This window comes from Antechinus flavipes, chromosome 5 (assembly GCF_016432865.1).
Source record: "Antechinus flavipes isolate AdamAnt ecotype Samford, QLD, Australia chromosome 5, AdamAnt_v2, whole genome shotgun sequence".
Lineage (NCBI taxonomy): Eukaryota > Metazoa > Chordata > Mammalia > Dasyuromorphia > Dasyuridae > Antechinus > Antechinus flavipes.
The window spans coordinates 35770089-35785530 of record NC_067402.1 but is presented as its reverse complement, the minus strand read 5'-3'; the positions used below and the strand labels follow the sequence as shown (position 1 = coordinate 35785530).

Sequence of the window (15442 nt, the reverse complement as noted above, 5' to 3'; positions counted from 1 at the left end):
TCTAAAGGAAAGCTTGGGAAGAGTCCAATCAGCTGAGATAGACGGCCTGGAAGGTTTAGCAGAAGAGTACTAGTTGTTAAGCTTCCATCCTGGGCTACCAAGAAAATATTTCAGAATGAGTCCCCTAGCTCATGTAGAGATACAAAGGGCGAAGGAATGAGACATAGCCTAGAACAGAGATGGAGTTAAGAGACATTGGAAGTACCCATAAAGATTCTTGGGAGCCTTGGAGCAATGTGTTGAGAGTACAATTGGGCTGTAGTATAGGGCAAAACAGACTGAACTTGGTCCCTGGTTCCAGCTTTGTGGCCTTCAGGATATCACTTCTCTAGAACTCAACTTCCCCATCTGTAAAATGGGAAAGTTATTCTAGAGGATACTTAAGCAGGATATTCTCTGCTTTAAAAGTCAGGAAAAGGGAAAGTAGAATAACTCGGACATCCTACTGTCCCTTTGACCCAACTCTCTTCCAATATGATCTAAATAAGTTTCCCTTTAGCCAGTCTTAAGCTAATGTAATTTCAGGATCAAGAGAAAAGGACCTTTCTTCCCAGCCTCTCCAATGCCTTCCCTCTGGTACTATTTGACGGCTGATCAGAGCTGGAAGACCAAGATTAACTCTCTCAATTTATAGATAAAGAAATCAAAGTGAGCAAAATGATTTGCCCAAAGCCATAGAGGCAGGATGTAGCAGAGCAGAACACTTACCCCATGACTCCAAGTTCATGAGCCTTTCCAAAATTCCCTGGTGCTCTTAAATGTTAAAGTCTTGACCACCAGCTAAGTTGTAAAGACTTACCTGAAGTCACAGAAGCAGGAAGAGGCAGAGCTAGGGCTCCAGAGCCAATGCCCCTTCCTATCACACCCTGCAATCTGCCTTCCCCAAACCTTTTATTATTCTTGTCATTATCATTATGATTTTTTTTTTTTACAGAGCAGCTTTATGTCCCCTCCTCCCGCTGATGTTGAAGACCAGCCTTTAATTAAGATCATTAGAAAAGGCTTGAAATGCTTGGACTGTTGCAGTTAGCATTCTGAGATGAGTGAGATTTCAGTCCAAGAGTCACTCTGGTAGCCAATGCTTCCCAGTCTGGGAGTGGGGAGAGTTAGAGAATAGGAAGATTTGGGGTCCTGAAAATGGGAAGCAAGGTCCCCATTGGGGTATACAAAAGTTAAGAAGCATAGCTAGAAAAAAGAAACTTCTGGTGCTTTACTGTATTGCCTCAGGCTCGGACAGATAGAAGCTGTGGGCGAAGGTACTATGTGTCCTTCCTGGCAGTGGAGGTGCCTGCCTTGGCAGGACCCACTGTACCCAATCAGTTCTGCTCTGTCTCTTCGCCAGCCCAGCACCCTGCTCCTGTTCCTCCTGCCCTTTGATCTCTGAACAAGACTTACCTGGGAGAGTCATACTACGTTAATTTCCATTAGGGGACTTCTCTTAGAATTACACTCTCCTCCCCAAGTTTTCTGGGTAATCACAGGCACCTTGGCTCTCTCCCAGCTCCTGACTATCATCACTGATATTTGCCAGTTTGCTGTTTCCCACCTTGCTTAAGTAGCTTTAAGGGAAGGGAAGCTAAGTAGTACAGTGGATAAAACACCAGCCCTGAAGTCAAGAGGACTTGAGGGAGGAAAAGTAGAAAGAAGAGGAGGAGAAGGAGAAAGAAGGAGGAAAAAAAAGAGGAGGAGGAAGAAAAAGAGATGTCTTTTCAGTGATTACTGCTTTTCCTTCTCCCTTAGTCCAAATACTTTGGATCAAAGTTGCTACCTAGTCTGTTTTATATATCAGAAAACTGAAGTCCTATGACAAATGACTTCTCCAAGGTCATAGAGATAGTAAGCATCAGAGGTGAGATTTGAACTCTGTCCTCTGACTTTAAAGTGGGTTTTTTTTTTTTTTTAAGTACTCACACTACCTCCCTTATTGGGGGAAGCTAGGTGCTGGGAGATAGCTAGGTAGCACAGAGGATAGAATAACAGACCTGGAGTCTAGAAGACTCATCTTCCTGAATTCAAATTTGACCTCAGACACATGCTAGCCGTGTGATGTTGGACAACTCATTTCACCCTATTTGCCTCAATTTCCTCATTTGTAAAATGAACTGAAGAAGGAAGCATGAACCCTTCCAGTATCTCTGCCAAGAAAACCCCAAATGGGGTGCAGCCAGATGGTGCAGTGGACAGGGCACTGGCCCTGGCGTCAGGAGGACTTGCACTCAAATCTGGCCTCAGACTCTTAACATTAACTATATATGTGATCCTGGGCAAGTCACTTCAATAATCACCTCACAAAAAAAAATAAATAAACCGAAAAACAAATGCAAATTGGGTCATGAAGGGCTGACTGAAAAATGATTGGATACCATCAGTGTGCAGGCTCTATCCCTCAGCTCTTTGAAGGCAGGGCCAGTTTTGCTTTTTGTCTTTGTATGGTCAGACCCTTGTCCAAACTGGATGCCTTTGGACTGAATTCAGTTGACTTCTCCCCAGATCTTTGCCTTTGTGGCACGTATCTGTGTCATCAGTGACTGATTGTGCACTAGTGACATCGTGAAATTAAAGGGGGCTTTTTTGAGTGTTGTTTCACTGAAAAAAAGTGCAGTTGTGGGGGGGGGGGGAGGAGGGGAAGAAGGGAGAGAAGAATCACTTGCTGAGCAAAATGCTATGTTAATGCCCATGATTGTGTTGTTGCTTGAACAGCAGGCACGGTGAAATTCGTTGCTCTTCGCAGAATTTGTTCTACAGCTAGAAGTCCCATTCTTCCCCCAAAAGGGCTCTTGCTGATTTCACAGCATTAGTAGGATCATATTTTAGTGGCCAGCTCCTTCCTCCCCTCCCTTCAGGGCAGCTGCAAACACAAGGAGGAGGATATTTACCAAGTTAGATCCAGAGAGTCATACTAAAGTGTGAGTTGTTTTTTTTTTTTTTAAACCAGGAGAATATTGTCCTCCTTGCGAAATATTAGTCTTTCCCCTCCCTCCTCTCTTCTTATCAGATCTCTAATATCATGAGTGTGAAAGCACAGTTTGTGTTCCAAAGGTTTATTCTCACACATTTTCCAACAATGGAAATTTCCTAGTTGGCAACTTTTCTGTGGCTGCAATCGTGGCTGGCATTTGCATAACATGGCACTCGAATGTTTTCAAGTCCCTTTACAGATATCCTCTCATCTGGTTGGCCCAGCCACCCTATGGAGGATAACAGGTGCTTTGACTGTTTTATAAAAGGGGAAACTGAGCAGCAGCGGGGTTATCCTACGACTCATAAGTACTTGAAGTGAGATTTGAACTCAGATTCTCCTGATTCTTAGCCAAGTTCATGCTCCCCTCCACCACTCTGCTTCCTTCCCTCAGAGTTGATGGGGATGCACCCATTTATTCTGGGTAAATCCATCTACTGCAAATTGTCAACATCTGCAAGGCAGGCAAAAGATCCCTCCTGAAAGAAACTCCCTGCAGCTAAAGATGGATTTTCTGCTTTCCACAGATCCCTGACTTTATCCTCACTCTAAGGCCATGCTTCCTTGTTTCTGACTTATGACTATCAGGACATTGCCTACGATCAGAATAACTATTATTTATACTGAGTGAAGCCTGGGGGTGTTGGATTTCCAGCTGTGAGGACTGCTTTTGGTTTTCTTCCTCATTGCCACGTGGTATTTCCCATCTTATCAGGTGGTGTTCCTCTAAGTATTTACATGTGTATTTTATTTCTGGGAGTTGTATATTTTTTTTTTTTTTGAGGCAATTGGGGTTAAGTAACTTGCTCAGAGTCACACGGTTGGGAAATATTAAGTGTCTGAGACCAGATTTGAATCCAGGTCCTCCTAACTTCAGGGCTGGTGTTCTATCCACTGCACTACCCAGCTGCCCCAAGTAGTATAATCTTTATAGGAAAAGGGACTTGATATATTTTCCATTACTGTAGGGAATTCCCCATGAGGAACCTTACAACAAGCCTGGAAGAGAACTTCTATAGATATGATTGTTTCCATTTTACAGATGAGAAAACTGGAGCTCTGAGAGGGGCCTCAAACATTTATATTTTTTTATTATAGCTTTTTATTTACAAGATATATGCATGGGTAATTTTTCAGCATTGACAATTGCCAAACCTTTTGTTCCAATTTTCCCCCTCCTTCCCCTCACCCTCTCCCCCAGATGGCAGGTTGACCAATACATGTTAAATATGTTAAAGTATAAGTTAAATACAATATACAGCATCAACCATTTAGAGTGAAAGGGCCTGAAGTGTACTTAAGTCATCTGTTCAACTTTGTAATTTTATAGATGAGAAAGTAAGGTGTAAACCTTGTCCAGGGTCACATGGTTAACAATACCTGACATAGGATTCAAACTAAGTTCTTTCTGTCCCTAAATTCCAGTGCCCTATCTACTTCCTCATCCTGTCTTCTACCTATTTTAATTAAACCCCTTTCCTTTTTTATTCTTGCCACCATGATGAGCTTTTTACATAAATTCTTATGAATTATGGCTTATTTCCATTCCCAGGCTGGCCAATTTTAAAAGTGGCAAATGGAAGTCATATACCTAAAAAGTGGGCTTCTTTTTATTTTTTATTAAAGCTTTTTATTTTTAAAACATAAGCATGTATAATTTTTCAACACTGACCCTTGCAAAACTTTCTGTTCCAAATTTTTCCCTCCTTCCCCCCACCCTCTCCCCTAGATGACAAGTAGTTCAATACATGTTAAATATGTTAAAATATATGTTAAATCTAATATATATATATATGTATATATATATACATACATATTTATACGATTATCTTGCTGCATAAGAAAAACCAGATCAAAAAGGAAAAAAATGAGAAAAAAAAACAAAATGCAAGCAAACAACAACAAAAAGAGTGAAAATGTTATGTTGTGGTCCACACTCAATTCCCCCAGTCCTCTCTGGGTGTAGATGACTCTCTTCATCACAAGATCATTGGACCTGGCTTGAATCACCTTATTGTTAAAAAGAGCCTCGTCCATCAGGGTTTATCATCGTATAATCTTCTTGTTGCCGTGTACAATGAATGATCTGGTTCTGCTCATTTCACTTAGCATCAGTTCCTTTAAGTCTCTCCAGGCCTCTCTAAAATAATTCTGCTGGTCATTTCTTATAGAACAATAATATTCCATCACATTCATATATCATAACTTATTTAGCCATTCCCCAACTGATGGGCATCTAATCCATTTCAGTTTCTAGCCTCTACAAAGAGGGCTACCACAAACATTTTTGCACATCTGGGTCTCTTTCTTTCCTTTATGATCTCTTTGGGATATAAGCCCAGTAGATACACTGCTGGATCAAAGGGTATGCACAGTTTGATAACTTTTTGGGCATAATTCCAAATTGCTCTCCAGAATGGCTGGATCTGTTCACAATTCCACCAACAATGTAATAGTGTCCCAGTTTTCCCACATCCACTCCAATATTCCACATCATCTTTTCCTGTCATCTTAGCCAATCTGAGAGGGGTGTAGTGATATCTGAGAGTTGTTTTAATTTGCATTTCTCTGATCAATAGTGATTTAAAACACAAAAGTGGGCTTCTTAGCTAAAACACGCCCAAAGTATTCATGAAACACACACAAACTTCAAGAGTTTTTGTACATCATTCACTCTATGGCTTGGGCTTCTTAAGAGAGATCACAATTTTTTACAAAGCAACTTATGGAAATTCAGAGTCAATGATTTAAGAATTTATTGAATACAGACTAGGAGTCCAGCACCAGACCTCAGATGTCTTGGTTGGTGAGTAAAAATCTATCTGGTTTCATGATAGACCATATTTCATATTCTTTCGAACCTTGTTACCCAGATGATCTTGTTACCTGTCCTGAACAATAAAGAAATTGATACTACCACTGCTTCTGGAAATCAAACACTTTAATATGGGAATACCTTTGATAGTGTGTTATTTATTTAGCCTTTTAACATAAATGGTGTTATTTAAGAGCTAAAGGCAACTTTATTTTAGAGACAAGTTATATAAATAAAAACACATCTATAGGGGCTTGAGATCTAGAGTGGTGAGTCTGAGAAGTGTAGGCCTCACAAAAGGGTTTCCCCAAAGATCCTGAGAAAATCTGAATTCAGCCTCATTGTGGTGTTCTTTCTCTGGGAACCTAGACCTATCATTGAAGATAGATTGGAGTGATTGAGCCAGTACAGGGAATGTTTTCATGTACTTTGTATATCTCTTGAGATGTTTAAACATTACAGATCAAAGCATTGTTCTTTGGCTATCCCTCTGTTATATGTGTTTTCTCTTCCATTAGAAAATAAACATATTGAGGGCAAGTACTATTTTGCTTTTAAAAGTATTTTTATCTCCAGTACTTATCACAGTACTTGTGTGTTAGACCTTAAATTCTTTTCTCACTCATTTATTATTATAATCATTCATTGTTAAAGATAAAGAATTATAAGGTATGGTTCTTACCTTCAAGTTTTATAAAGTTGTGAACACATATAATCTTCATCTTCATGTGAACACTAGGAAAATTTAGATACAGAAGGGTGTGATTTACTTGAGATCTCCTAGTGAGCCAATTCTTCTGATTTTTATAATTAGAAGTTTACAACTCTGCTTTTAATTAACTGCCTATAAGTCACTGGAAAGTCACTTAATTTGTCTGTGTGTCATTTTCCCATCCATATGTATAGTATCTTATACTTCTCATATCAGACACACATGTATGTATCCATGCATATGAATGCATTCTCTGGGTTTAGCTCAGATTTCAACTTGCCCTCATGTGATAGATCTAGATTCCCAGAAAAAGACCACCACAATGGGGTTGAATTCACATTTTCTCAGGATCCTTGAAGAAATCCTGTTGTGAGGACATATATTTCTCAGACTCACCCCTTTAAGTCTTGAGCCCCCATGTATGTGTTTCTATTTATATAATTTGTCTCTAACAATAATGTCACCTTTAGAGCTTAAGTATCATTTATTTTAAAAGGCAAAGGAAATAATAAAACTATCATAAGTGTTCATATAAATAAAGCAAAATATGAAAAATAAGTACATTATAATTCACACATAGACCTGGGTTATATCATCCTATCAAGGGACTCAGTATCTTTGGAGGAGAATGGGAACACATAGGATCCTGTCAAGGTAACCTATGAATGAGGAAAATCCACGTGTTTAAGGTCATTTACAATTCTGGAATTGTAAACTTTGTTGTCCTCAAGGACTGTCAAAAAAAATTTGCTGAATGTGACTTCTCTCTTAAATAAAGGCTTTCCCTGCAAAGTTGAGCTGATCTAGTTGGACTTGAGTGACATTTCACTGGACATGATGTCTCAGCCAAACTAGTTAATCCACTGGGTCACTTCTCTGGTTCTCTGCTTCCAAGCTGTTCCTTTGATCAGCTAGATTTATTTCTCAACAGCAGCTGTAATGTCCATCACTTTCAGTTTCGAGCTTAACTAATACAATCCCCAAACTTATCTTTTCACTTTTCTTTTCTCATTTGTCTAGATTCCCATTCCAACCGTCTTTAAAATTATTTTATGAGAAGTTTATGAGAAGTAATAAAATTCTTATCTTCTAGCTATAATCAGATAAAGTGGATTTGTCTCAAAATCATCAAATAGTTTTAGTGTTTGTATCTCCCCGGTTTGTATAGTTTATCACATTCAGATCTCAACAGTAACTCACTGTTTATCTCAGACCTGAGTCTGAAAGTAACTACTTAAGAAACTGTTTCTTAGAGTTACTGTTTCTCTAAGGATTCTTAGTATATTTAACTTAGCAATAAGCCTTAAAGGGACAGTACATTGCATGTTAAATGAAAGGCTTGGACGAAATAAGGTCAAAAGTCTCTTTTGACTTTAAATTCTGTGATCTTAGTGCTGGCATTTTACAGATGAAGTAACATGATCAAGGAGGTTAAGTACCTTGGGTCACATAGCTGGTACCTAATGTACTTCAGTGCTCAATATCCTTTCTAGTATATCCTGCTTCTCACAGAGCTCTTACGATCCACTGGGATTATAGTTTGCACATATTAAACAATTGAAGAAGATTATAAAACAAGGTGCATTGAGTATTAAATGGTAAGGCGCAGGATAAGAGATCAGAAAATAAGATCAATGAGAAATAAGAGTAATGGAGGAAGATTTCATGGAAAAATTAAAACATGGAAGAAGAGTAAAATTTGAAATAGGCAAAGATAAGAATTTATCATTTAGTGTCTCCCAGAGGTTACCTGGCTTTTCAAAGGTTTAGACAGTTCTTGAAAGTCCAGAGATGTTATTCGTAGAAACAACCTGTGGATCAGTTCATCTAAATTGTACTAGGTGATCTTGCATCCAATTTTCTTCTCTCTAGAGAAGGAATAGCTCTGATTGAGCAATAAGTCAAAAAATATTAATAAAGTGACTTACTATGGGTAGGACACTGTGCTAGTGCTACAGAAACAAATATGAAAAAGAAAGTTTCTGCCCTCATGAAGCGTATAATCAATGAAGAAAGACAACATACAAAAGGAAATTAAAAGTGGAACTTAAAGGGATATTGGCCACACTTCTTTGGACTGGACTCCATTATGCCCCTGATTTTTATTAGAATACTCATTATTCTGAGAGATTGTGGTTGTTCAGTCATAGCTGACTCTTTGTGATTCTATTTGAAATGAATCTTTGTTCTTTTGAATTTGGGGGGCAAAAACTGGAATGGTTTGTTCTTTCCTTCTCCAGTTCATTTTTAAAATGAGGATTTGAGGCAAACAGAGTTAAGTGAAATGTCTAAGCTCTCACAGCTAGTAACAGCCATGGTTCCCATATCTCTTCAGTATCCTTTGTGCTTCTTATTGGATGGTAGAGCAAAGGACTCTCCAAAGCCTCTATTTAAAAGGGGCTCCAGGCCAGCCATCTCTTCATTTTCTACCCAACAGCACTCTTTCTGACTATATACCATCATACTCCCTACCTCATCATAACCTCTACTCTTTCCCACCTCCTTTAGTAGCTTCATTAGCTTCTCTTATTTGATCATAAGTTCCTTGAGAGCAGAAACTTTTTTTTTCTCATATTTTTATCTCAGCACTTAGTACATGTGCCCTGCACATAGCAAGTACTTAATATGGATTGATTTACTGAGTGACTGATCAGAACTACATTTTCTTTAGAGAGAGGAAATTGGAAGCAAAATCAAGTCAGATGAACAGCCTCATTTAGGCTCTGATAACGCTCCTCTTTACTTACCTGGTCAAATCTAGTAAATGCTCTATAGGGGTATAAAAGCATTTCCAGTTATGAATCAAGACCAACAAAGACTCCTCTCTCCCTCTCCTCCCACCACAAAGACAACTCGAGGGGAGAAAATCTTGAAACCCCAGCCATAGATATTGTTACATTACTCTGCCTCTTAGCTTTCATTGGTCTCTCCTTGACCCTTAGTCCATTGATCTTGATCACGGTGTCCATTGACAGGCCAGTTTTATCACTGAGTTCTCCCAAATCTGAAAATGTAGAACAATTTCTTCATACTACCAAATAACCACAAATACCAACCACCTTCCTGCTTCTAGCTGTCTTAAATACTCCCGTCTCTTCCATGTAGGCATTGTTCTCACTGTTGATTTTGAAGAATCTCCTCCAAAAAAGTGTCTCCCATTCATGTGTTAAGATCATACAAGATTCTTCGACAGGTGCAACAACAGATACCTTTGCTCCCTGATCTTCTGATTGGCAATAGCCAAACCGTTACTATGCTTGCCATAAGGGTTTGCCCCTGTTGTACAGGGCATCCGATGTAGAGTCCAAATGGAGGAGGAATTCTCTATAGAAGACGAGGGTCTCCAGATTCTAAGGTACCCGGTTGGAAATACTAGTGCAATCAGGAACTCATCTTTCCACGTGTTCCTTTCATTCCCACACCACATACACTTACAGGAAGAACGTGATCTGTGCAGGCTTCCTGTCCTCCATCACCCAATCCTGCTGTCCATCACCCAGTCCTGCTATACTCTGCTCTCACCCTGATATGGGCTGTGAAGAGCTCGGGGAGCGGCAAGCAGCAGGACAAGGGAATGTCTTATCCTATCCACCCCCTCTCAAGACATGTTGATTTATTTTCAGCAACTGCAGAAGTCTGAGAAGCAGCATTGGATCCAATTCATTCCTGCCATTAAGTTACACAATCGTTTCTGGGCAAAACTTGGTTTTAATTAGGAAATTAAGACTATACTGCTTGGGGAAACCATATGCCGAGCCACATGTGTGAAAAATCAGATATTCACGAATGTATCTTATAGTTGTAAGAACCATAATAAGAAACTGTCTTCTCTGACCCAAGAGCTTAGAAAAATTCCAAGTCATCTCTCTGTAGTTCCACCCCCATATAGCCCCAACCTTTTGGTCCAGATCCAAAACGATTAGTTTTTCTTCCCCATCTCAGATTTAAAGAATTAAGGCTGAAATTGCTTTATCTATGCAAAATAGGAGAATTCATATCCAAATAGCAAGTTCACTTAAAAAAAAAAGACGTTCTGGATTGTTATAAATGAGAGCAAACAGAAAGGAAGAAGTAAGAGGAAGTAAGGGCAAAGGTCAAATGCTAGACCATGGCCATCTAGGAAACTGAGCCTAGAAGAAGGCTGTTTGGCTGCTCTACTCTATCCAGACTAGTTAGCAGCATTTAGGCTACCCAAGAGGGTGGGGATCAACGTGAGGATGGAGGTAGGGAGGTACCTAATACTTCCAAAGACTTCTGCTAATTTTAAACAATTGATGAGCCATTAAGTGTTCATTTATTTTGGAGAGAGGGCACCTGCACTTGGAGAAATTAGGACAAGTTTCCTGTAAACGTGTGTTTGAGGTGGATTTTGAAGGAAGTTCAGGATTCTAAGGATGGAGTGCATTTCGGGCATGGGAGGCATCCAGTGTGAGGGCATGGAGAAGAAAAGCACAAGGGCATTTGGGCGTGACTGAGAGTGTGGTGGGGAGAGAAGGAATGATGGAAGGTGTCAGCACCATAATGTGAAGGGCTTTAAAAGCCGATAGAGAGGCAGTTAGCTGACACAGTGGATCGAACACTGGCCCTGGAGTCAGAAGAACCTGAGTTCAAAGATGGCTTCAGACACTCAGTCACTTACCCTGTTTGCCTCCAAATTAAAAAGAGTCAATCAACAAGCTTTTATTTAGTACCTACTCTATGTCAGGCACTGAGCTAAACACTGGGAATACAAAGAAAGGCAAAAATAAGACCCTACTTTTCAGTCTAATGAAATCTAGCACAGGAGTTTGTCTTTGACCCTAGAAAAAAGAGTTAATGGAGTGGACTGAATTGGGTGACACACGTTGTTGTTGCTCAGTTGTTTTTCAGTCATGTCTGATTCTTTGTGATCCCATTTTGGGGTTTTCTTGATAAAGATACTGACGTGTTTTTCCTATTTCCTTCTCCAACTCAGCAAAACAGGGTTGAATGACCTGCCCAAGTTCACATAGCTAGGAAGTGTCTGAGGCTGGATTTGACTTCATGAAGATGAGTCCTCCTGATTCTAGCCCTAGTGCTCTGTGCACCATGGCACCCCGAGCTGTGCATGGCCAATAAGGTAATTATTTGGGAGTTACCAACAGTGGAGGACAAGGAAAAGCTTCAAGTGGGAGGAGGCACTGAGTTTTAAGGAAGTTAGTAAAGTAAATACCGGACATAGACAAGATAAATACAGAGTGATTTGTGTTGGGGGCGGGGAGCGGGGTGCTACAAGGTTTACAAATTACTTCCTTTCACAACATTCTTGTGAGGTAGGTAATGTCATTCTTGTCGACCACATTTTACAAGAGAGGAAAATGAAACTCAATTATTGATTGTGCCATAAGCTACTGTGTGACTTCCAGCTGATCACGTTACTTTTGGTCCCAGTTGCTTTGGAGGAGAATCTTCCATTCCATAAATCCTGTGAGAGAAGAGGTTAAATGGTCACACACTGAAGGGGACTTTACAGATCCTCTATTCTAATCCCTCATTCATGGATGGGGACTCTAACACCAAGAATGTCAGAGACTTATTACCAGAGTCATACACAGGCTCACACAGAGCTGGCTCTGGTTCCCTGTACTATTTATTTCATCCATCCTTTGTTCTTTTTCATATCAACTATTTATTATTTCACTCCTCACAAGAATCAGTACTCTATAATTAATAGGGAAGCATGAAGGTAGGAGGAAACATTCCAAACATAAGATGATTTTAAAATTTAATTTTCTTTCAATTAATAAAAAACAATATTTTATCTTTTCCCATTTCTCACCACTCAGTTGAAAAAAAAAAAAGGAAAAAAAAAATCTTTGTATGCATAGTCAAGCAAAACAAGTGACCACATCGGCTAGGTCCAAAATATATATGCCTCTTTCTTCACTTGGAATCCATTGCTTTTCTGTAAGGAGATGGGCAAAATGTTTCCTCTGGACCTTTGGAATCATGGTTGGTCATTGGACCATTCAGAATTCTTGTGTCCTTAAAAGTTGTTTGTCTTTACAATCTGTTGCTGACATGTAAATTGTTCTTCTGCTTCTACTCCTTTCATTCTGCATCAGTTCATAGAAGTCTTCTCAGATTTCTCTGAAATGGGGTCTGTCATCATTTCTAATGGAACAATAGTATTCCACCTCATTCATGTACCATAATAGGACAAAGTACTAAGAATCTCAAAATCTAAGGAACTGGTCTATCTCTCTCTGAGAGTTGCGATGACCACAGGCCCACCTCACTGCTTGTTCTCACTCCCACTAGCTTCCAAGATCCACACTGGTTTCTGAATAAACTGGGGCTTTCTCTGGGGAATTCTCTGCTCTTGCTCCTTCTGGGTTCAAAGCCTCAAAAAGCTGCACCTGTTTCTCTTGGGTTTTTGGTCTTTTGGCTTTTCTCGATGGTCCCCTTTGCTCGTGCCTATGGGTTTCTGAATGACTTTTTGTAAATTTCCATGATGAAAGAAGTCACTTCCTGTAGTTTGCTTCTTGGTTTTTTTGAATGTTTTTCCATCTGATCCTATCTTGAGATTTTTACTGGCGTGGGGGTGTGGGAGCCGGATGGTTCGCCTTTCCTCAAAGCAGCTCTCTCGGTCGGAAGCCCCACAAAAAGTGTTGCTATAAATATATTGTTTTGCAGGGATCCTTTCTTCTGTCTTTGATTTCCTTGGGCTACATGCCCAGTAGTAGGATCTCCGGATCAAAGATTGTGGCTTTTCTTCCTTAATTCCCAGTCATCTTCCAGAACAATGAGACCAATCCACAGCTTCACCAATAGTGTACTAGTATAGCAGCCCTTCCTGCAGAAAATTCTCCTTTTGTGGTTGAGATAGAGATGATAATGATGGCTGACAATAACCAGATGGCCAGACTGCCACTACCTCCATCATTTGACTCAAGAGAACCCATTCTTACCTTTTTATATTTCTAGGTCATTGGGGGATATTGACATATAAGTCCTACTTTGAGCCATCAAGGACTTTCCAATCTAGGGGAGACAATAAACACACACGAAATAATCAGAGAACAAGATAATATATAATTTATAAGATTAAGGACAATTTCTTAACCATTCAGAAATGAATGGGCAGCTGCCTTGGAGAATGGACAAAAAACTCAATTTGATTTTAATGATTTATAAACTCCTGTGGGTTCTATTCCCTCCAGAATCAAACACAAACTCCTCTATTTAGCATTTGAAGGTCTTTACTGTGTAGCTGCTTCCTGCCTTTCCCAGTCTTCTTATATATTACTCTACTCTCTGTACTCTATGGTACAGTCATACACATCTTTTTACTCTTCGATTAGCTTTTTTTTTTTTTTTTTTTAACATAGCAGCCATCATACTGTCTTATATTGAATTTGTGGTCAATTAAACCCTTAGTAATTTTTGTTTCTGAATATGAACTGCCAAGGAGCCAAGCCTCTCCCATCCCATCTGCTACTTAAAAATCATTAAATTTTAGAGATGAAAGATGGGAAGAATATGAGAGATGGAATCCTAGGATGTGGCTTCCATTATTCAGGTATAAGAGAGTTTCAGAAGTTCTTTCCAACTGAGAGACTTTGATTTTCTGATCGTAGAGTTGAGTGCTGGTGGAAACCACTATGATTATCTTTTCTAACCCCCTTATTTTATACATAAGGAGGTCAAGAAAGAAGAAATGAGGGGCAGCTAGGTGGGCACATTGAATAGACCACCAGCCCTGAAGTCAGAAGGACCTGAGTTCAAATCTCACTTCAGACACTTAACACTTCCTAGCTGTGTGACCCTGGGCAAGTCACTTAACCCCAATTGCCTCAGCAAAAAAAAAAAAGAAAGAAAAAAGAAAAAAAGAAAAAAAAAAAAGAGAGAGAAAATGATCCTTACAAATGTTATAGAAGTTTAAGTTCAGAATTGGTATTGGAACCCAGATCCTCATCCTCCAAATTTGTGACTTTTTCATCATACTGTACTTCTAATGCTTATTAGATACATAAAAGCAGAAGAATTACTCTCCTTCTCTGAGCTCTAATTTTTCCATCTATAAAATCAGGATAACAATATTTGTATTATGTTTTTCTGAAGCAATTGGAGGTGTTTCACTATCTATTCTCTGGGACCAGGATGAGTGTCAGCCATCACCATCATCACCATCACCATTATCACCATCATCTTCATCATCATCATTTTTGTCAGTTCACTGACTACCAGTCAGTGGGATTGCCTTGGATCACTGAAATGCTGAGAAGAATCAAATCTTTCAGAGTTGCTCATTGCACAGTCTTGCTATTACTGTGTACAATGTATTCCTGGTTCTATTTGCAGATCAAGATTTCTTAATCCAAAGTCCACAGGTCTATGGAGAGACTTCAGGAAATCTATAAAGTTGGATAGGAAAAAAATACCTCTTTATTTTCATTAATTTTGAATTGAAATTTATCATACTCTCCAATTAAAAATGTGGGCAAAAAAAATGATTCTGAGAAGGTACCCTTAGGTGCCTTAGGTTTTAGCAGACTGCCAGAGGAGCCCATGAATGAATGAAGGCTAAGAACCCTGCTGGATAAAGTCTCCATGGCTCACTTTCATCTGATTGGTAATTCCTCAGTTTAAGAAAACAAAATAAAACAAAGAACTATTGCTAAGGCTGATTTCAGAAAAGCTTGAAAAGAGTTATATCAACTGATGCTGAGTGAAGTGAGCAGAACCAAGAGAACACAGCAACAACAAGGTTATGTGATGATCAACTCGTATTTTCATCTTTATTATTTGTTTGTTTGTCCTCATAGTTTTTTTTTTTTTTTTTGGTCTGATTTTTCTTGTACAAGCTGACAAATATAGAAATATGTTTAAAAGCATTGCATATATTTAACCTATATCAGATTATTGTTGTCTTGGGGAGAGGAGAGATGAGGGAGGTGAGAGAAAAAGTTGGAACAGAAAGTCTTACAAAAAATGA

General features: G+C 39.2%; 1 long non-coding RNA gene across 3 annotated transcripts in view; it reads right to left on the bottom strand.

Annotated features, from left to right (window-relative positions):
- LOC127564236 (uncharacterized) overlaps positions 1-801 on the bottom strand; it is an 87492-nt gene extending 86691 nt beyond the window's left edge. For all 3 annotated transcript variants that reach the window (XR_007954214.1, XR_007954212.1, XR_007954213.1), the window contains exon 1: positions 709-801. This is a non-coding gene — a long non-coding RNA (uncharacterized LOC127564236). The remainder of the gene's footprint in view (positions 1-708) is intronic.
- Positions 802-15442: the final 14641 nt, after the last annotated feature.